This window comes from Sardina pilchardus, chromosome 1 (genome assembly GCF_963854185.1).
Source record: "Sardina pilchardus chromosome 1, fSarPil1.1, whole genome shotgun sequence".
NCBI classification, from domain to species: domain Eukaryota; kingdom Metazoa; phylum Chordata; class Actinopteri; order Clupeiformes; family Clupeidae; genus Sardina; species Sardina pilchardus.
The window spans coordinates 43,617,544-43,635,224 of NC_084994.1; the positions used below are offsets into that span (position 1 = coordinate 43,617,544).

Consider the following 17,681-nt stretch of genomic DNA (forward strand, 5'->3'; position numbering starts at 1 on the left):
TTGACACTCAGTGTACATTTTTAAAAAGCTGTTATGGTTTGGTATTGCCTACCCAGAGCTATATGCTAGCTAGTGATGAGTGACAGCTAATTTCCTTATTTCCTAACAGTACGTCAACAAAGCACTTGAACACAGCACACTGGTAACTACCAGGGGGGTATTTCACAAAACCAAGATAGGGGATTTAGACAGGCTTACTGGGTTATCCTGGATGAACATAGCCTTGACTTGGTTTCACAGAAGAGATCACATATAAGTTACCATGGGAATTTATACTTGGAAGCTAGCCTGCTCCCGACCAGGCTAACAGCCAAGCTAAGTTAATTCTAATGGTAATTACATTATCTGATTGGTTCTGCTAGCTGTCAGTCAAATCAGACCTCCATGCGATTTTTTCAAAGAGCTGTATTCCATTTATATATTATTTGCTACTTGTATTTACTCGCAAAACACAGCAGAATGGCTGCCTATACCATATGGGTGTCATTTAAATTATGGTGGCCTTATAATACTCGTTGTTTGCTTCTTTTTTGACGGACGTTTGATGAATAGCCTACTGTAGTAGTTGGTTGGAAGTGGAGGGGACATTTTTCGAAGGTGTTTTCAACTAATTCGGCTTTTAAGACAAATTAAGATAATATAGGACATACTTTGTGCATCTTTGCGGTGGCAAAGAGCTTTCTTAATGACGTTGCGTGCTGAGACAAGGAAGCTCTCACACGTGGGTGCATACGTAAATTTGCATTCAGTTGATCTGCCACACCTACTCCCGTTATGTAACAGAAATACTCATGATACCCATCCAAAAAAGTACAACTTTACCTCGTTGTTAGTCTATGTCAAAAGCGGTTGTTCACTTTGTGTGCAAGACGCTATTTTTCGCGTCTTTTTTATTCCCACCGTGAGTTATTTGGGGGAGAAACGAGAACGCGCACACATACCGAATAACTTACACCTGTCTTGACCTAGCCGCCTCAACTCATCTGCGCTCAGCATTAGTGAAACGTATTTAGCATGTTTACTTTGACCAGGCTTGGTCAACCGCGCGTGTCGTCACTTATCTTGGATCTACTTACTCTGGTTTTGTGAAATAGGCCCCAGGGGGGTATTTCACAAAACCAAGATAGGGGATTTAGACAGGCTTACTGGGTTATCCTGGATGAACATAGCCTTGACTTGGTTTCACAGAAGAGATCACATATAAGTTACCATGGGAATTTATACTTGGAAGCTAGCCTGCTCCCGACCAGGCTAACAGCCAAGCTAAGTTAATTCTAATGGTAATTACATTATCTGATTGGTTCTGCTAGCTGTCAGTCAAATCAGACCTCCATGCGATTTTTTCAAAGAGCTGTATTCCATTTATTTGCTACTTGTATTTACTCGCAAAACACAGCAGAATGGCTGCCTATACCATATGGGTGTCATTTAAATTATGGTGGCCTTATAATACTCGTTGTTTGCTTCTTTTTTGACGGACGTTTGATGAATAGCCTACTGTAGTAGTTGGTTGGAAGTGGAGGGGACATTTTTCGAAGGTGTTTTCAACTAATTCGGCCTTTAAGACAAATTAAGATAATATAGGACATACTTTGTGCATCTTTGCGGTGGCAAAGAGCTTTCTTAATGACGTTGCGTGCTGAGACAAGGAAGCTCTCACACGTGGGTGCATACGTAAATTTGCATTCAGTTGATCTGCCACACCTACTCCCGCTATGTAACAGAAATACTCATGATTCCCATCCAAAAAAGTACAACTTTACCTCGTTGTTAGTCTATATCAAAAGCGGTTGTTCACTTTGTGTGCAATACGCTATTTTTCGCGTCTTTTTTATTCCCACCGTGAGTTATTTGGGGGAGAAACGAGAACGCGCACACATACCGAATAACTTACACCTGTCTTGACCTAGCCGCCTCAACTCATCTGCGCTCAGCATTAGTGAAACGTATTTAGCATGTTTACTTTGACCAGGCTTGGTCAACCGCGTGTGTCGTCACTTATCTTGGATCTACTTACTCTGGTTTTGTGAAATAGGCCCCAGGGGCCTATTGCACAAAACTAGGATAAGGGATTAACCCGGGATATCTTGGTTATCCTGGCTCAATTTATCCGTGATCCAGTTGCACAAAAGCGGGATAGGGGGCAGCAGGATATGTTATGGTATAAGTTACCATGGCGATTTATTCTGTGGAGCTAGCCTGCTCCTGACCAGGCTAACATCCAAGATAAGTTGATTCTAATGGTAATTACATTATCTGATTGGTTCAGCTAGCTGTCATTCAAATGAGACCTCCACGTGATTTTTTTTTAAAGAGCTGTAGATTCCATTTATATATTATTTGCTACATGCATTTACTCGCAAAACACAGCAGAATATCTGCCTAATACCATATGGATGTCATTTAAATTATGGTGGCCTTATAATTAATAACATAGCCTACTCGTTGTTTGCTTCTTTTTTGACAGATGTTTGATGAATAGGCTGCTGTAGGCTGGTAGTTGATTGGAAGTGGAGGGGACATTTTTCGAAGGTGTTTTCAACTAATTCGGCTTTTAAGACAAATTAAGATACTTTGTGCATTGCGGTGGCAAAGCGCTTCCTTAATGACGTTGCGTGCCGAGACAAGGAAGCTCTCACACGTGGGTGCATACGTAAATTTGCATTCAGTTGATCTGCCACACCTACTCCCGCTATGTAACAGAAATAATCATGAACCCCCATCCAAAAAAGTAAAACTTTACCTCGTTGTTAGTCTATATCAAAAGCGGTTGTTCACTTTGTGTGCAAGACGCTATTTTTCGCGTCTTTTTTTATTCCAACCGCGAGTTATTGGGGGAGAAACGAGAACGCGCACATACACCGAATAACTTACACCTGGCTTGATGAATCCGTGTCTGCTCATCCTGGATTGGTCTTTGTGCAACCAATTCAGCCGGTATGCTCTTGTTTAGGATTCAGTGATCGCGGCTCAGTAACTTATCCCGGATGTCTTAATTCTGCTTTTGTGCAACAGGCCCCAGGTCACAAATGGAAAATACCATATTTTCCATAGCACGTGAATGCAGCAATAGACCTCTGAAGTTCGCCTACAAAAAGGATCCAAAGCTGCCATCTTTGCCCATATAAGGAGATCCGGGAGTTAATTGAAGCTAACTGCCTATGGCAAGTTGCATGGTACTGTAAGTTAGCTCTGGGGTAGCAAAGATCAAAGTGTGCTGTCTTCACCTACCGAAGATCACAGTATCCACTGTGATCCACAAAACTGTGTAGGGAAAAACGTCTGCATTCCCCAATGTCATCATCCCCGTGAAAGTTTAACAGGTGCGATAATTGAAAATCCCCATGTTATTTTCCCATAGAAAAAATCTCAAGATACCCGATCTCCTTATTTGGGCAAAGATGGTGGCTTTTTTGTAGGCGAACTTCAGAGGTCTATGGTGCAAGCTAGATTAACACACCTGTGGAAAGGGACCTGATAAAACCCAGGATTATGTCTCTGGGCATTTATTTATAACTTGCATCTCCTTTTTGTGCAATTGATATGCATATATCTCCTACTCTTATAAATGAACTCATATAAATGAGTGTGTGCATGTGTGAGTTTGCTTTTGTGTATAAAAATGTGTGCGTGTGTTTGGATGCGTGCGTGCGTGTTTGTGGATGTGTGGAATCTGTGGATGTGTGGTTATCTCTCTGTGTGAATCTGTTGATGTGTGTGTGCATACGTGCGTGTGTGTGTGTGAGAGAGTTGACAGTATCATTCCCAGCAACCCTTTGCTAAATAGCACCATCTGCAGGCCGTTGGGTGACCAGTCACTAAAGTGACCAGTAGGCCAGTGTTTCTTAACTGGTGGGTCGGGACCCAAAAATGGGTCGCGGAACCGTTCTGGGTGGGTCACAGAGCTTTTATTTTCTAATATTGTACCATCACTTTAACAGGCTTTATTCGTAGCCAATGTCAGTCATTATCATGGACATAAGCAATGTTTATTTGACCGGTCATGTTAGACATAACTTTAGTGGTAAACGCAAATGTAATGCCAAATGTTCCAGACAAGTAGGTCTACAGGCACTTTGTAGGTTACCATGTAGCTCACATCCTTTGGTTTGAACACTAGATAAATATATGGGTCGCGACTTTATGAACATAGGAAGTTGTGGGTTCCAAAGCCAGACCAGTTAAGAACCACTGCAGTAGGCTACACATAAATATATTTATTATATAGCCCCCCATGGATGGAATCCCACAAAACGTGGCATACTCCCAGAGGATGTCAGGTTAATAATACGCATGACATTTTGTGCAGTTCATAACATCTCATCTGAGGATAGGAGTGATTAAAGCAATATTATATTGCATTTTGTTTATTTATTTATTTTTCTTTATTGTGCAAACAAGAAGTTACAAGGACAAAAAATGTAACACGAATACAAACAATCAACAAAATTCAATTAACCACGTCCTCTCGGGGATTATTGCTCAATTAAGAATATAGACATTGAACTTCACAGGTTAGCAGTAATGTCCATGTTTTACAAATTCAACAAACAATTTTCTAAATTAGATTTTTCTTCTCCTTCTATCTCTGCAAGTCCAAAAAGGTAAACAAAACAGTAAAATCTGTTATTATCAATGAATAGAAATAGAAAAAAAATATTTGCCCTGATGATTTTCTAATTTTGTAAATCAGAAAACAATATGAAGCACGTTGAGAGCAAAAAAGTTAGATACACTCTGGCATAGACTTCATTGGAAACAACTCATCATATGCGGGAGGCTGGGAGCACTCATAAGTGGGCACTGGCACTGCAGTCCTTTGCTTCTTGATCTGGCAGGTCATGGTTACGGCCATGATTACCCCAATGAGCTGAGGATTACGAAGCAAAATGTGTTATGTTTGTCATGTTTATGTTATTAGCCTATTATGCCCACATGTGATTATGAGCCAGAGCAGGACAACAGGCACTGGCAGACATTTCATTATTATCACTGTAAGATGTTTTACGTCTGTCTACATTTTGACATCAATTTGATAATTGTCAATTTTGTGCATAAACAAGAAAATATTAGCGAATAATCTATGTAAATATTTAATGTTTTACATCAGGAAAACAGTTCTAGGGTTGTACACCGCACTCTCCAAAGCCAAGGTGCCAGAAAAACGTCTGTAAGATATAGGGAAAAAAAGTCTCTGCACACTTGGATCCATGCAAAAAAGTGTCTTTACTTATACCAAGCTTTCGGTCCTTAGACCTTCATCAGGGCATTGCACACCACACACAGAGCAGTACATTTAATAGCCTAACAAGGGTTCAATTAGTACAATCAATCAAACGGGACACACCTGTCTGATTACTCATGACCTCTTGGGAGATGTAGTCCAGTAGACATATTTGTAGTCTGTCTAATACATGTCAGTGGCATACACTAGGTAACTGAGGTGATTTTGAATTAACAATATCCTCAAATGTGCAATTACAATAAACAAAATAAAAAAGTACAAAAACACAAATAAACAGAGTCATTTTGATACAACCAGGAGTGTAGAACTGCATAAACATCAGACATTTAGTCATCATACAATGCAGTTCATTCAGTTCCAAACAGTATTACAGTAACACACTCATATCAAAATCAGTATTTAAACCTTTTGGGTGGAGTGAATCCAAGGTGTGTATCCAAAACGATTCCCTCTGGCATAATTTCTTATCAATGTCACCCCCTCTGGGCAGCTTCACTTGTTCGATACCCTGGAAGCCAAGGTTAGGAGACAGTATGAGAATGTTCATTAAAATGACAGGCTACCGGGTAGTTGGGATCAGATCGTCTAATTGAGCTTTTGTGTTCGCTGATTCTTTGTTTTAAACAGTGTGTGGTTTTTCCCACATATATCTTATCACATGGGCACTTTAACATATAAATAACATTTCTAGTGTTACATGTGATGAAGCCTTTCACAGAGAAACTCTTACCCGTCCTAGGGTGTCTAAAGTCTCTTGTCTTATGTGTATTGTTGCATTGAGCACAATTACCACATGGATGATTTCCATCTTTGAGTGGTGCCAGAAGGCTTTGCTTTGGTTCTGTATGTATACTCGCCTTCACTACCTTATTGCGGAGATTAGGACCCCGTCTAAATACGAATAAGGGCGGCTCCTTGAATTTGTCTTGAAGGAAGGGGTCATCTTTAATTAGAGGCCAGTACTTCATGATAGTATTTTTAATCATTTGGGCAGATGGGCTATATGTTGTGATACATGAAACAGAAAATGCCTTGTCCCTTTTAACACTTTTTTTTAATAAGTCAACTCGAGATGTAGATAAAGCTGTATTGTATGCTTCCTCAATGCAAGCTGAGGGATATCCCCTTGCTACAAAGCGTTGTTTCATATCTTCAGCATTCTCAATGAAGTCTTCAGTAGAATGACAAATACGCCTCAGTCTATAGAATTGGCTTTTTGGGAGGCCATATTTCAATGTTTTAGGATGTGCACTACTTGCCAAGAGGAGTGTATTACGGTCTGTCTCCTTCCGGTAAAGTGAGGTAAGGAGTTTTCCTTCCTCTATTTTAATCCACATATCAAGAAAATGTACACATTTAGAGTCAAACTCCACTGAAAATGTTAAGTCTGGGATCATTGCATTGAGGTGAGTTGTAAATTCAGTCAATTGGGCTTGTGACCCTTTGAAAAGGCATACAACATCATCAAGATATCTAATATCTGATAATATTATGATAAAAGGGATTAGTATTCTCATTAAAGATAAACTGTTGTTCAAAGTACCCAACATATAGATTTGCATAGCTGGGGGCAAAATTGCTCCCCATGCTTGTCCCCTTGACCTGTCGAAAGTACTCCCCCTGATGGAAAGAGAAGAAGTTTAACTTAAGAATGAGTGTTGCTAGATCACAAATAAATGCACTAGGAGGGTTTAGATCCTCCAAACGATCTTGTAGATAATATTCAAGTGCAATTATCCCCCGGTCTTGAGATATATTTGTGTACAGACTTTCCACATCAAAGGTGGCTAGGAAAATGTCAGGAGGGAGTTCCTGTAATTCAGATAGTTTGTTTATTACGTCTGTAGAGTCTCTCACATATGCAGGAAGCTTTTGAACATATGGTTTAATAAAATGATCTACATAATTTGACAACGGTTCTAATAATGACTCATTACTGGCCACTATAGGTCTACCCTTCGGATTTGTAAGGCTTTTGTGAATCTTCGGGAGCATATAAAATACAGGTGTAACTGGATGCTTTTTGTTCAGATATTCAAATTCATCTTTATTGATCCACTTTTGTTCAAAGGCTTGACTCGTGAGATCCCAAATTATTTTTTGGAAATCAGAAGTGGGATTATTTTGAAGCTTTCTATAAAATTGATCATCATTTAGTTGGCGATAAGCTTCCTTTACATAGTCAGCAGTATTCAGGATGACTATGCCCCCCCCCCCCCCCCCCCCCTTATCAGCTGGTTTTATAATAAATTCTTTATCATCTGCCAATTCTTTAATGGCGTTTGTTTCCTCTTTGCTGAGATTGTAATTGGGGTAGTAAGGCATAGATGTAAAAGTCTCAAAAATCTCCTGTTCAACCACTCTACAGAAAGTTTCAATGGAAGGGTTAGAAACATTGGGTACAAATGAACTTTTTGGTTTGAACAATGATCTAGCAGAAGCTTGATTTTCATTCTCAGTCCCAAACATAGACCTTAGTTTTATTTTTCTGAAGAACAGAAACAAGTCAGTCTTAATTTCAAAGGCATTAGTCTGATAGGAACAAAACTCAGTCCTTTGCTTAAACCTGAGAGATGGTGAGGTGTAAGTACCTTATCTGACAAGTTTATGATTGGGTTGTCTTCCGTTGACATGTCATCCGTCCGCGGGTGGTTCCGCCTCTTCCCCCTCCTCGTCTTCCTCGATTTCCTTTTACGTTTTTTGGAATCTCCTTTTGCTGATATCGATGTCCATTCGATTGGGGGTCTTCGATAATCAACAGCATCAGATCCATGGAGCATTTATTCAGGATCCATGGATCTGATGCTGTTGATTATCGAAGATGTATCAAACCAGAAAAAGGACATTGAAAAACAGATTGAAAACCAGGAAACAAATATGAAAGAGGAATTGGGGGAGAATTTCACTCAGATTTGTGATTCCACCAAACAGACTCTGATGGAATTTGAAGAGTACTTAATGACCACCAAATTGAGGAAATATAGAAGAGATGCCAATGACTATCAACATGGGAATGTATATAAATGGATGAATAGAAATGAGTCTCAAGGAGGCCCAACACAGCAACATCATCGGCAACGTTCCAATTCCTTCTCCACTGAAAGTGACCTTCCCAGCGAGACTGACTCCCACCAGAGTATTCATCACCCCCAATCGAATGGACATCGATATCAGCAAAAGGAGATTCCAAAAAACGTAAAAGGAAATCGAGGAAGACGAGGAGGGGGAAGAGGCGGAACCACCCGCGGACGGATGACACGTCAACGGAAGACAACCCAATCATAAACTTGTCAGATAAGGTACTTACACCTCACCATCTCTCAGGTTTAAGCAAAGGACTGAGTTTTGTTCCCACCTATCAGACTAATGCCTTTGAAATTAAGACTGACTTGTTTCTGTTCTTCAGAAAAATAAAACTAAGGTCTATGTTTGGGACTGAGAATGAAAATCAAGCTTCTGCTAGATCATTGTTCAAACCAAAAAGTTCATTTGTACCCAATGTTTCTAACCCTTCCATTGAAACTTTCTGTAGAGTGGTTGAACAGGAGATTTTTGAGACTTTTACATCTATGCCTTACTACCCCAATTACAATCTCAGCAAAGAGGAAACAAACGCCATTAAAGAATTGGCAGAAGATAAAGAATTTATTATAAAACCAGCTGATAAGGGGGGGGGCCATAGTCATCCTGAATACTGCTGACTATGTAAAGGAAGCTTATCGCCAACTAAATGATGATCAATTTTATAGAAAGCTTCAAAATAATCCCACTTCTGATTTCCAAAAAATAATTTGGGATCTCACGAGTCAAGCCTTTGAACAAAAGTGGATCAATAAAGATGAATTTGAATATCTGAACAAAAAGCATCCAGTTACACCTGTATTTTATATGCTCCCGAAGATTCACAAAAGCCTTACAAATCCGAAGGGTAGACCTATAGTGGCCAGTAATGAGTCATTATTAGAACCGTTGTCAAATTATGTAGATCATTTTATTAAACCATATGTTCAAAAGCTTCCTGCATATGTGAGAGACTCTACAGACGTAATAAACAAACTATCTGAATTACAGGAACTCCCTCCTGACATTTTCCTAGCCACCTTTGATGTGGAAAGTCTGTACACAAATATATCTCAAGACCGGGAGATAATTGCACTTGAATATTATCTACAAGATCGTTTGGAGGATCTAAACCCTCCTAGTGCATTTATTTGTGATCTAGCAACACTCATTCTTAAGTTAAACTTCTTCTCTTTCCATCAGGGGGAGTACTTTCTACAGGTCAAGGGGACAAGCATGGGGAGCAATTTTGCCCCCAGCTATGCAAATCTATATGTTGGGTACTTTGAACAACAGTTTATCTTTAATGAGAATACTAATCCCTTTTATCATAATATTATCAGATATTATAGATATCTTGATGATGTTCTATGCCTTTTCAAAGGGTCACAAGCCCAATTGACTGAATTTACAACTCACCTCAATGCAATGAGCCCAGACTTAAAATTTTCAGTGGAGTTTGACTCTAAATGTGTACATTTTCTTGATATGTGGATTAAAATAGAGGAAGGAAAACTCCTTACCTCACTTTACCGGAAGGAGACAGACCGTAATACACTCCTCTTGGCAAGTAGTGCACATCCTAAAACATTGAAATATGGCCTCCCAAAAAGCCAATTCTATAGACTGAGGCGTATTTGTCATTCTACTGAAGACTTCATTGAGAATGCTGAAGATATGAAACAACGCTTTGTAGCAAGGGGATATCCCTCAGCTTGCATTGAGGAAGCATACAATACAGCTTTATCTACATCTCGAGTTGACTTATTAAAAAAAAGTGTTAAAAGGGACAAGGCATTTTCTGTTTCATGTATCACAACATATAGCCCATCTGCCCAAATGATTAAAAATACTATCATGAAGTACTGGCCTCTAATTAAAGATGACCCCTTCCTTCAAGACAAATTCAAGGAGCCGCCCTTATTCGTATTTAGACGGGGTCCTAATCTCCGCAATAAGGTAGTGAAGGCGAGTATACATACAGAACCAAAGCAAAGCCTTCTGGCACCACTCAAAGATGGAAATCATCCATGTGGTAATTGTGCTCAATGCAACAATACACATAAGACAAGAGACTTTAGACACCCTAGGACGGGTAAGAGTTTCTCTGTGAAAGGCTTCATCACATGTAACACTAGAAATGTTATTTATATGTTAAAGTGCCCATGTGATAAGATATATGTGGGAAAAACCACACGCTGTTTAAAACAAAGAATCAGCGAACACAAAAGCTCAATTAGACGATCTGATCCCAACTACCCGGTAGCCTGTCATTTTAATGAACATTCTCATACTGTCTCCTCCCTTCGCTTCCAGGGTATCGAACAAGTGAAGCTGCCCAGAGGGGGTGACATTGATAAGAAATTATGCCAGAGGGAATCGTTTTGGATACACACCTTGGATTCACTCCACCCAAAAGGTTTAAATACTGATTTTGATATGAGTGTGTTACTGTAATACTGTTAGGAACTGAATGAACTGCATTGTATGATGACTAAATGTCTGATGTTTATGCAGTTCTACACTCCTGGTTGTATCAAAATGACTCTGTTTATTTGTGTTTTTGTACTTTTTTATTTTGTTTATTGTAATTGCACATTTGAGGATATTGTTAATTCAAAATCACCTCAGTTACCTAGTGTATGCCACTGACATGTATTAGACAGACTACAAATATGTCTACTGGACTACATCTCCCAAGAGGTCATGAGTAATCAGACAGGTGTGTCCCGTTTGATTGATTGTACTAATTGAACCCTTGTTAGGCTATTAAATGTACTGCTCTGTGTGTGGTGTGCAATGCCCTGATGAAGGTCTAAGGACTGAAAGCTTGGTATAAGTAAAGACACTTTTTTGCATGGATCCAAGTGTGCAGAGACTTTTTTTCCTACATCAGGAAAACAGGAAATAAATGACCAAAATCAAGAATGAAAGTTTTTACCGCCACAATAGCCAATCCAAAAAGAATCCCAGTTAGAACATCCATTATCACATATTCCTCCATCGGGAAAGGAAGACACGGCTAAAAATAATATGAAGGACTACAAATTAGAAATTGAACTGAGGTCGATGTTGAATTTTGTGCATGACACTCCCCATTGCATTCTTGGAATCAATTTAAGCTATCAATAGGCCTAGTTATGCTAAAGGAGTCACTTGTGCTCTAACCTCTACACAAATGGAGATCAGTGCTCACAGAACAGCACTGTAGAATCAGCGAAACCTTCAGAAAACTTCAGATGACTGAACCCAATGCCAGATACGGTGCACACAGATTACTTTAAGACTTTTCAATAAGTTCAAATAACGTTTTGACGTAGAGGGTCTTTGTCAGAGTCAACCAAACTGTTATTTGTTATTCGGGTGCTTTGGTTTTCTGCTTGGGCTCAGCCATCAACAGTTAGCTTTGACCCCCTGGAAGTCTTAAATCTAACTCTGAATACAGCATTGTTTTCTATGAAGTTGAGTTCACATCAAGTTAGCATAAGACCTCTGATTTCAGAAACACTAAAACTAATGCCCAGCCTTTTCAGACTACAGTACTGTATGTGTGACAAAACATCTATTAACAAGCTTTTGGTGTAGCCTAGTCATAGTGTGTGTCATGTTTGTTCATATTCATCATACCTCACTGTAGACCTCGGTGTACGTCTCTGTGTGAAAATACTGCAAATATGAAGAAAAGTCAAATCAATGTCATTTTCAAGATCAGGATTTATCTGGGCTTACTCATATGATATAAAGCATATTTTATAGGATATAAAAACATCATCACAGATTTTGTCGGAGACACTGCTACCTTATAGCATTTCAGAGTACCCCAGTAGGGTTCTGGACAGATGCAAGATTCTGGAATCTGTGAACCCCAGTCCTGGTAGCTACAGCACTCAAGCTGTAAACAAATGAATAAAAATGACTTTAATTGTCTTACATTAGGAGGACCAAAATATACGTATTTTGTCAAATCCATTATCCTCGCGATCATCTAATGTAGTTCTGTGTCCTGTTTTAGTATTTAAACAACTCTGATGTTGTCACAGTCATGGATCTGTAAAGGGGAAATAAACACAGTGGCTTCCTTTGGACTAAGCCTAAACAATCCCAGCCAATTAGCATAGCATCGTCAGGTGCATGGAAGGGAGGTGAGTATTTTAATTGACTGCTGAGCTCAAACATCAACAACCTTTTGCAAAACTGACACTGGATTGCTGTCTAAAATTCAACTCCAGTTGTATTATTGACTATGTCTGAATATGTAATGTTTAAATAGTATCATACTCATTTAATGTCATACCAGAGCCCGTCTACGGAGAGCCTTGCCACTCGATATTAAGTCCCATTGTAATGACTTTTGGTTGCAGTTCCACCAGAATTCCACTGGGGGCAGTTCTCCCCTTACTAGACATTCTCTGGTCATACTGTACAACTGAAATGCAAATAACTATAAGATGATTACTTACATTGTATTTTTCTTGGAACTGTTGAACATACGTACTCACGGCATCGCTTGACAGAATGTTTAGAAATAAAATATTTAGTATGTGCATTTATAAAAAATATGACACTTTGAAAACTGAATGCTTCATCTGGTATAGAAAATATATGGGAAATCCATACCTCATTAACAATTAAATCACCAGTAGTCAGACTTGGTTTTTGTAATAATATAAATATATAATGTCCTGCTATTAAAGACTACTGAGTTTAACAACTCTTACCATATGCTTTGTGCCAATGGAGAAAACAGCCCCATCAGACAAATGATCATGCCAATGCTCACAAGAACAGAAAACTGTCCAAATAAAAGAGAATACCCGTTTAAAGTGCGGATTGCACTTCACATTTTCGATTTTTCTTTTTTACATTTTTGACACCATGCTTATAGAGTTAACTCATCTACTACCAGCTTAAATAGAAACTGAACAGCAGTATGTGGGCTGATGTCACATATTTACCAAGATTAGAAGCCGTCTCTTCTCTCTGTATGCACCGCAGGCTCCCACGAAGGAGATCCCTGCTATAAGTCCCCCAAACAGGGATGCTGGCCAGAAATTCCAATATCCCTCTCTCTGGCAAACATTTGGGGATAAAATAAAGTTTTGTAAGTTTGTAAGTTTGTAAGTAAGTTTTGGCCTGAACAGTATGCGAAATAAATCTAAACTACAGCACATAGTGTTGCCATTCCCATTCTCATAATGTGTCCTTACCAAGGTCATAATCATAACAGTCATTCCACCTCAATTCAACAAATGACCATCTTCTGCTTGACCATCTCAGATTTGCTTAAAATGTTTACCACTTGAAGAGTAACCATTTAAACTAACTTAGCCAAAATATTAGCTTAATATACCTAATACTGTACATCCAGAGAATGTTTGAAGGTGGTACCCCCCTTCTGATTTGTGGCACATTTGCGCCCTCATCTAAATCTGCAGCAAAGTTGAGATGTCATTATCTCATAAAGTGTTCAAGCTAAAGACTTCATATTTTCTGTGAATAATGATTGCTACCTATTATTCCACAAGGACATTTGCAAGCCGAATGTGTTGATATTGACAGTGTAACAATCTTGTGAAATCAGAAGAAACATTGCAGAATCTTTTCAAACCCCCACATTGGGAGCCCCATTACACAATTTATAAACAAAATGTTTGGCAAATGGTTATGCCTCTCTACAGATGTGTTTAAACTGTCTTTGAAAGAGTGATTAAGAAGTGCCTATGTTGCATTTTTGTTGGTATTATTGAAACACTAAACTGAAAAATTATAAATTTTGATGATATTTCATCTCCCCATTACAGAGGTATGACAAGCTATACTAATGAAATGAATGCATCTCCAGAAAGAGTATGAAATGGGCTTTCAGACTGTGACATTTCAAGATGGTATCATGGCTGCAGTTATTGAAATTTTATTTTTGAAATATTGGTATATAGAGAAAAGCAGGGGCCCTAATACTGATCCCTGAGGCACACCTGTGGTGAGGTCATGAGACTCTGGTACCTACTTTTTTGGACCAAATAGTTTGCCGTGCAACACCTGAACTGGACACTTTGATAATTTGTTTGAGTTTGTGGTGGTTTCATTTCATTTTGGGCCCATTTTGTTTGTTTGTTGGTTTGTTTTCGTCGTGCATCACCGTGGGGTTTTCCCTGCACATTCAGACATGGACATCCAGAGCGAGCTGGACGCCTTGGACAGGCAAGAGCGAGGTGTCCCAACGGCAAGGTAAGCTGGGCGCCCCTTTGGCTTCTTATTCACACAAAGCTTGAACATACTGACTGACATGTCCTCTGCACACATCCATGAGGGGGATTAAGGTCTGAGCAACGGCGTAATTTCCCTAGACGTGTAACGAAGTTTGCTAGACCAGGATTCCCAAATAATATACTTAGGCCCACTAACAATGCTAGATAATGATTAAAAAACTCTAAATACATAATAGACCAAATAAATAAATAAATAATTTACTTTTTACTGTGTCTGACGGTGACAAACAAAGTAACTGGAAAATGCCTATTTTATATATTTTTTAAAAAAATGGGGAGGTTGCACTGGTACACTGCTGAGCAGCTGAGACCTTGGACCATAATGATATACATGTACCTTCGGATTTTGTAATATAACTAACTATGTTTTCAAAACCTGTTACATTTCCATAATTCTGTACTCTTGGAAAAGGAAAACATATATAAACATCTCACTGTTCATGAATTTGTGGACACATATATCATGTTGACTACTGGCTAGAGTCCTTACCATTGCCATAGTCCTTGAAACATTTACCCGTACAACAATCCCAGCACCTGTCAGCTGGGAATGAAACCAAATGAAAACATTCACAAACTATACAGACAGGGAGATTGGAAGCTGTTACAGTTGGTAAAGACATTACAGTAAAAGTCAATTACTCTGTCATGAGCATCTGTTTTTATCTGTTTTTTATTTGCATTATAATTTTGTAGCACTTTGAGATTGACCATAGTATAAAGTGCACTACAAATAAAATGTATTATTATCATTATTATGAGAATGAAAACATATCTCCATTCATGTAGATTATAAAATAAATGAGTCACTTACAACGAAAAGTGCATTGAAGACGATGAAGGTCCATTTGAAACATTTGTTAATCGAAGCCATTGTAATGCTTTTAAGTATGTCCTGGTGTGATCTTAACTTCTTGAAAGTCTGAAATATTGCAGTCAGACTGTTCCAGTAAATTCTCAGTTGTAATGACAAGCTGTTTTTTCCAAGTTAACAGCATTGACATCTCATGACATCGGCACTGCTAGAGTTAATTTCAACTGCATGTTTATGAGAGGATATGGATGTCACAGAACTTTTATGTTGCTCAACAAGGTGAAAGAACGTATCTCTTGGAGAAATCACAGATCTATGAGAGAGGAAATAATAATCTGCCATCAAATTCAGTGAGATTCCCCTACCTCTAAATTTGAGGTTTAAATCATGGGGAAAACATGTGCAACAGTTGCTTTCACAGATCTATGTATATTATGTTTCATCAACACAGAAGAGAATACTTGTGTGAACATTTAAAGGTAAACTATGCAATGTTTTTCAGTTAATCAATTCGTTCCATACTGTTATATATGATTAAATCAGTCATTACCGGTCGAACTGTGTTTTTTTTGGCCGCCCTAGTGGTCTGTAGCGGTAGAACCACACTTGCAACTTCAGGAGACATCGGGCCAACGCACCCATATACCTCTGAAGTTCGCCTACAAAAAAGCTACCATCTTTGCCCAAATAAGGAGATCCGGTATCTTGAGATTTTTTCTGTGGGAAAATAATATGGGGATTTTTAATTATCGCACCTGTTAAACTCTCGCTGGGATGATGACATTGGAAATGCAGACGTTTTTCGCTACGCAGTTTTGTCCACTGCCGTCTGGTGGATACTGTGATCTTCGGTAGGTGAAGACAGCACCAGAGACTATAAAGGTTTATAAAGCGAGACGAGTCATATGAGGGTCAATCCTGGTGTCCCTGTGACGTAGTGCCAATCCCATTTAGGAGGCAAACGGGAGGCAAACGGGAGAAATAAACCTTATCTCGGATTATGACCATTCCCTTAGCCCTACATTCAGCAATGCAAGTAACGAACCGACATTCTACAAGGCACACGTCTTTCTAACATTCCCACATTGAAATTGTATTTTCCAGCGTGATAAATACATAGAAAAATAACTTTGTTCACGACCTGTCCCTCCTGACCTGACCTGTCTCCGCTAATTGAGCAGGCCACCTGTTATCAACGGCACACTGCTTCTGCTGCTTCTACACTGGTCTAAACCGATTACTCGTCACTGATCACGCCCAGATAGGAGGCAGAAGTGGGCACCATTTCATTCCATTGAAAACCTCCTCTATGACTCATCTTCCTTATACGATCTTTGACGGCACACTTTGATCTTTGCTACCCCAGAGCTAACTTAGGGCGTATTCATACCAGGAAGGTCCGTTAGTTCACTTGCTTTGGTCCGGACCATTTTTTTTTCTTTTTTTCTTTTTAGTGCGATTCGCTTTCACACTGTGATTAATTGCAACCGGACCAGAATTTATAAACAAAAGCACATGTGCTAAGGTCGCTCAACCATTGGCTGGTAAATGTGTAGGTGGGGTGAAGAATAGGAAGCCAAAGTCAAAGTTGGCCCACATAAATAGGCCTTCTATGTTTGCGTACTGTACTCGTTATTATCCTAGCAATATAGTTTATACAGTTAGCTTTGCAGAAGTGCTTGAGCGTCAAGACTCTTTGATGCAAGTTTAACAATATCATGCTCGTAATTTTGCAACGACGAAGACGTGCAGCAAAACAGCTGAGAAGAGCTCTCATGTGTGTCCAACATGCTAACAGCAGGCCTACAGAAGACGGAACGAGTAGGAGATGCTAAATCAAATTATTGTTGCCAAAAAAACGTTAGCCCACTGCTGCTTACAGCTGTTGTGCGTCACGGAGCTATCCTACATTTCCCATAATGCACGTAAACTACGGGAGCTCGTCAAGCCCAAAAAAAGGTAGATTTCTGCAACTGGGTCGGATCGAGGTCGGGCTGCTTTCACACCATAAACGAACCGCACCAGGGTTCGATAGGAACCGCTCCGAGACCACCTCCTCAGCTGGGTCTCGGTCCGCTTGTGTGGTGGGCACCAGAGTTCGAGTGATTGTATTCACACCAGTCAAAAAGGTCCGAACCAAGCAAGAAACGAACTTGAGTTCGTTTTAATCGAACTAAACAAGGCAGGTGTGAATACAGCTTTACAATGCAACTTGCCATAGGCAGTTAGCTTCAATTAACTCCCGGATCTCCTTAAATGAGCAAAGATGGCAGCTTTGGATCCTTTTTGTAGG

At 39.4% G+C, this 17,681-nt stretch overlaps 1 long non-coding RNA gene across 1 annotated transcript; it reads right to left on the reverse strand.

Moving 5' to 3' along the window:
- Positions 1–13,023: 13,023 nt before the first annotated feature.
- LOC134092482 (uncharacterized) lies at positions 13,024–15,586 on the reverse strand. The gene is made up of 4 exons (XR_009940239.1): positions 15,389–15,586; positions 15,065–15,118; positions 13,261–13,374; positions 13,024–13,097 (listed from the first exon to the last, which is right to left on the reverse strand). It is a non-coding gene; the product is annotated as an uncharacterized LOC134092482 (long non-coding RNA).
- Positions 15,587–17,681: the final 2,095 nt, after the last annotated feature.